This window comes from Macaca fascicularis, chromosome 9 (assembly GCF_037993035.2).
Source record: "Macaca fascicularis isolate 582-1 chromosome 9, T2T-MFA8v1.1".
Taxonomy (NCBI): Eukaryota; Metazoa; Chordata; class Mammalia; order Primates; family Cercopithecidae; genus Macaca; species Macaca fascicularis.
In genome coordinates, this window is record NC_088383.1 from 83480560 (window position 1) to 83486659 (window position 6100).

Sequence of the window (6100 nt, forward strand, 5' to 3'; positions counted from 1 at the left end):
GGTCTAGCCAAATACAACACTTGGCTTCATTTAACAAGTATCTGCCAAACCAAAGCTAAGTCTTTCTGTCACGGAATTCACTGACAAATAGTTGTGATTTATGCTGGAAAGGGAACACATAGGGAGCTGTGATACAGTAACCAAGATGGAGTTGGGTGGTAAAGGAAAGCCTCTGGGGAGGGCCTGTGTTCTTTTGTGAGAAGGGGTCTTGCTGATGCAATCTCCACTCACTGTGACCTCCCTCTGCCCACCCCCTGCCCCAGGCGATCCTCCCACCTCAGCTTCTTAAGTAGCTAGGAACTACGAGTGTCCAGGCCAGGTTAATTTTTGTATTTTTTGTAGAGATGGGGTTTCACCGTGTTGCCTATGCTGGTCTTGAACTCCTGAGCTCAAGTGAGCTCGAATGATCCGCCCTCCTGGACCTCACAAACTGATGGGATTATAGGCATGAGCTACCGCACCTGGCTAAGGGTGTATGTACTCTTTAAGATGAAACCTTAAAATGCCAGTTAAACAAAGACACTTATCGATAAAGGAAATGTCTTATGCCTCAACTTTAAAGGCAGGGAGGTGGGGTTGGGAGAGCTACAGCATTGTTAGGATGTAAGAGAGAGGCAAAAGAAGATACCAGAGAGATAGGAAACTTCCAAAATATAGGTGGCCTTGTAGTGCACAATGAAACATTTGAATTTTACTCAAAGTGCATTGGGAAATAAGTAAAGGATATTAAGCTAGAGAATAATCTGCTTTAATTTACAGTTTTGAAAAAATTAATGTCCCTGTAATGTGAAGAATAGATTGTGGAAGGTCTAAGGGAAAAGAACCAAGACAAGCTAGTTGATTGACTAATTATGGGAGCTTAGACTGGAATGGAGGTAGGGAAGATTCCGTCATGCATCCACTCTTTACATAGTTATTGTGTTTCTACCATGTATCAGAAATTTTGGAAGAGAAGTAGACATATTCAAGATATATTTTTGGGCATCAAGTTGAGCAGAGTTGGTGAGGGACTGGAAGTAAAGCATACAGAAAATAGAAGAATCAAATCTTGTATTTAAACAACCAAGTGGCCTGGTGCACTGGCTCACACATGTAATCCCAGCACTTTGGGAGGTCGAGGACAGCAGATCACTTGAGGCCAGGACTTCAAGACCACCCTGGCCAACACGGTGAAACTTCGTTTCTACTAAAAACACTAAAACTTAGCTGAGTGTGGTGGTGCATGCCTGTAATTCCAGCTACTGGGGAGGCTGAGGCAGGAGAATTGCTTGAACCCAGGAGGCAGTGGTTGCAGTGAGCTGAAATCAATCACACCACTGCATTCCAGCCTGGGCGGCACAGAGAGACTCTGTCTCCAAAAATAAAAAAATTAAAAAAGGAAACAACCAAGTGGACAAGATAGTGAGAGATAGGACTAGCTGGATTTCCTAGGCCAACTAAGAATTCCTAAGCCTAGCTGGGGAAGGTGACCGTACCCACCTTTAAACACAGGGCTTGTAACTCAGCTCACACCTGATCAATCAGGTAGTAAAGAGGGCTCACTAAAATACAAATTAGGCTAAAGCAGGAGATAAAGAAATAGTCAAATCATATATCGCCTGAGAGCACAGGCGGAGGGACAATGATCGGGATATAAACCCAGGCATTTGAGCAGGGAGTGGCAACCCCCTTTGGGTCTCCTCCCATTGTATGAGAGCTCTGTTTTCACTCTATGAAATCTTGCAGCTGCACTTCTGGTCCATGTTTGTTACAGCTTGAGCTGAGCTTTCGCTCGCTGTCCATCACTGCTGTTTGCTGCCGTGGCAGACCTGCCGCTGACTTCCACCCCTCTAGATCCAGCAGGGTGTTCACCGTGCTGCTGATCCAGTGAGGTGCCCACTGCCCGCTCGTGATTGGGCTAGAGGCTTACCATTGTTCCTGCACGGCTAAGGGCCTAGGATTCGTCCTAACCAAGAGGGAGTCTGATCAGTTGGTTGGGGGCCTCAGGATTTTATTTTTCTCAACTCTTTTTTCATCACACCTCAGGCCAGTTAACTGTGTCTGAGAGGTAGGTGGTGATGTCAATGCTTACAGTGGGATATGGCCAAACTGCAGGTCTAGGATAACATTTGGCTTATGCTACTGCTCAGAGTCTGGTTTTTAGGTCTCCACTGAAAGAATCAGAAGATGTAGTCGGTGAATTCTGGACATACAGGTCTCCCATAAACTGTCATTCACTCTCCCCGAGTTTCCTCGGTGGTAGTAGGTTAGTACTAACCCTACCTCCACCAGACCTGAGGCCCAGCTCAAAATGGCACTGCCTCCATGGTCTTCTGTGGCCCAACATCTAAAAGAAACCTCTGCTCCCTTGGCACTACCTTTACTTCCCTTCAACATTACTTTTTGCCTTATTTATAATTTCATACCTCAAATGGGTACTCAGCATTACCCACAAAATAAATGGTTTCTCTCTTAGGTTGACTTTCCCACTCTGAGGCTTTCTTTTGTTAAGTTTAGTGTAAAGCTGCCTCTTACATACTTTAAGTTTGGCCTAAGGTTTCTCCGTAGTGAACTGTAACCTCACTGGATGTGTAAACAAACTATAACCCACTCTTGTAACAAGGAGCTGAGTCTCAGCCAATCACCACAGCCATACTTCAACCATTCACAGGTGGCCAACCGTTCGAACTGTGTTCAAGGTAAACACCCAAACTTTAACCAATCCACCTGTTTCTGCACCTCTTTCCTATTTTCTGTACATCACTTTCCTTTTTCTGTCCATAAATTTTCTCCCACCACACAGCAGTAGTACAGTCTCTCTGAATTTATTCTGGATCAGGGGGTCTGCCTGATTCAAGAATCATTCTTTGCTCAATTAAATTGTTTTAATTTGTCTTAAGTTTTCCTTTTAACGTTTTTTAGATAAACTCTATCCCCTCTGTTCTCAGTTAATAATTTTACTTCATGCTTCATTTTTTTTCTTTTTTTCTTTCTTCTTCTTTTTGTTTTAATTATACTTGAAGTTCTAGGGTACATGTGCACAACGTGTAGGTTTGATACTTAGGTATACATGTGCCATGTTGGTTTGTCGCACCCGCTTCATTTTTTTTTTAAATCAGTAATTGGGCCAGGTGTGGTGGCTCATTCCTGTAATGCCAGCACTTTGGGAGGCTGAGGCAGGTGGATCACCTGAGGTCAAGAGTGCAAGACCAGCCTGGCCAACATGGGAAACCCTGTCTCTACTAAAAAATACAAAAAAGTGTCTAGACAAGGTGGCTCATGCCTGTAATCCTAGCACTTTGGGAGGCCGAGGTGGGTGGATCACCTGAAGTCAGGAGTTCGAGACCAGCCTGGCCAACATGGTGAAACCCCATCTCTGCTAAAAATACAAAAAAAAAAAATTAGCCATGCATGGTGGCACACACCTGTAATCCCAACTACTGGGGAGGCTGAAGTAGAAGAATCACCCCTGGGAGGCGGAGGTTGCAATGAGCTGAGATTGGGCCACTGTACTCCAGCCTGGGCAACAAAAGCATAAGTTCATCCAAAAAAAAAAAAGCAGTAATTGGCTTCAAATCCCCACATTTTCTCCATAAGTACACAAGTACTTTCATATGTTCATCTTTTCTTTTTCCTACTTGTTAAAATGGAGCAAGCATCCTTCCTTCCCATGGCCAGTTTCTGTACTTGGGCTCTGAATTCCATTCCTCCTTCATATTCTCAAGGAACTTCATTGATACAGTCATCCTATCTACATCACCTATTGTCTTCCTATTGCATATTTTTATGTATCTCACTTTGATTCCTTCCACCATTGTCCCATTTTTATCCTCTATGGAATGTCTTGGATTTCCTTACTTCACTGGCTCTGCCTTCCTCTTCTCCCACATGTCTAATTGCTGGCTCCTCAGCAGCAGTTCTAGGTCTGCTGCTCTTTTCTGCAGCGGAAAATGAAATGTGACCAGGCGCTGTGGCTCACGCCTGTAATCCCAGCACTTTGGGAGGCCAAGGCGGGCACATCATCTGATGTCAGGAGTTTGAGACCAGCCTGGCCAACATAGTGAAACTGCGTCTCTACTAAATATCCAAAAAAAAAAAAAAATAATTAGGTGTGGTTGCACGTGCCTGTAGTCCCAACTACTCAGGCAGGCTGAGGCAGGAGAACTGCTTGAACCCAGCAGGCAGAAGTTGCAGTGAGTCAAGATCCTACCATTGCACTCCAGCCTGGGCAACAGAGGGAGACTCTGTCTCAAAAATTAAAAAAATAAAAATAAAAGAAAATTAAATGTTCTCCCTATTAAAATTAACGTCTTTACCTCGACCAAGCTTGTCCAACCCACAGCCCACAGGCCACATGTGACCCAGGGCAGCTTTGAATGTGGCCCAATACAAATTTGTAAACTTAAAACATTATGAGGTATGTATAATTTTTTTGTTTTTTGCTCATCAGCTATCATTAGTGCATTTTATGTGTGGCCCAAGACCTTTCCATGTGGCCCAGGGAAGTCAAAAGATTGGACATCCCTGACTCAGACCTTTCCTGAGTTTCAGTCTTGTATATCTACCTGCCTAACTCACATATCCACTTGGATGTGTGAAAATAATTAATAGGGAGGCTATTAGGTTGAGGTGGCTCCAGAGTCTTGGGTCTTGGACTCCTACTTAAGCAAACTAAAACCCAATTCAATGTAAACAGTAAGACAAAATTACTGGGCGCTGTGGCTCACGCCTGTAATCCCAGCACTTTGGGAGGCTGAGGAAGGTGGATCACCTAAGGTCAGGAGTTCAAGACCAGATTGGCCAACATGGCGAAACCCCATCTCTACTAAAAATACAAAAATTAGCCGGGCGTGGTGGTGGGTGCCTGTAATCCCAGCTACTAGGGAAGCTGAGGCAGGAGATTGCTTAAACCCAGGAGGCGGAAGTTGCAGTGGGCCGATATCACACCGTTGCACTCCAGCCTGTGCAACAAGAGCAAAACTCCGTCAAAAGAAAAAAAAAAATCGAGCAAGACAAAACTTCACCAGTTAGATAGAAACCACCAACCGGCCAAGCACGATGGCTCACGCCTGTAATCCCAGCATTTTGGGAGGCCGAGGTGGCTGGATCACGAGTTCGGGAATTCGAGACCAGCCTCACCAACATGGTGAAACCGCATCTCTACTAAAAATACAAAAATTATCTGGGCCTGGTGGTGCGCACCTGTAATCCCAGCTACTCAGGAAGCTGAGGCAGGAGAATCGATTGAGCCCGGGAGGCAGAGGTTGCAGTGAGCCAACATGGCATCTCTGCACTCCAGCCTGGGCAACAGAGCGAGACTATGTCTCAAAAAAAACAAAAACAAAAACCACCCACCAACCTCTCACTAGGGACTCTCCACTATACCATACCCAAATAGGGCAAATGCCTAGCTATAGCCAATCAAGTAATTACTTCCACATTCAGCCAATAAAAGTTCACTGCCTCTGCTGCTGCGGGGAGCTCTCTGAAATTTTGAGAGCTGCCTGATTCACGAGTCATTCTTTGCTCCAATAAACTCTTCTACATTTAATTCATCTAAAGTTTCCCTATTAACAGATGTTGGCTGGGCACAGTGGCTCACACCTGTAATCCCAGTAAGAGGTGAAGCCGGCTGGGCTTCTCGGTTGGGTGGGGACTTGGAGAACTTTTCTGTCTAGCGAAAGGATTGTAAATGCACCAATCAGCGCTCTGCCTCTAGCTAAAGATTTGTAAACTGCAATCAGCATTCTGTAAAAATGAACCAATCAGTACTCTGTAAAACGGACCAATCAGCACTCTGTAAAACGGGCCAATCAGCTCTCTGTAAAATGGACCAGTCAGCAGGATGTGGCTGGGGCCAAATAAGGGAATAAAAGCAGGCCACCCAAGCTAGCAGCAGGAATCGGCTGGGGTACCCTTCGGTTCTGTGGAAGCTTTGCTCTTTCGCTCTTTGCCATACATCTTGCTACTGCTCATTCTTTGGGTCCACACTATCTTTATGATTTGTAACACTCACCGTGAAGGTCTGCAGCTTCACTCCTGAAGTCGGTGAGACCACCAACCCACCAGGAGGAACAAACAACTCTGGATGTGCGACCTTTAAGAGCTGTAATACTCACTG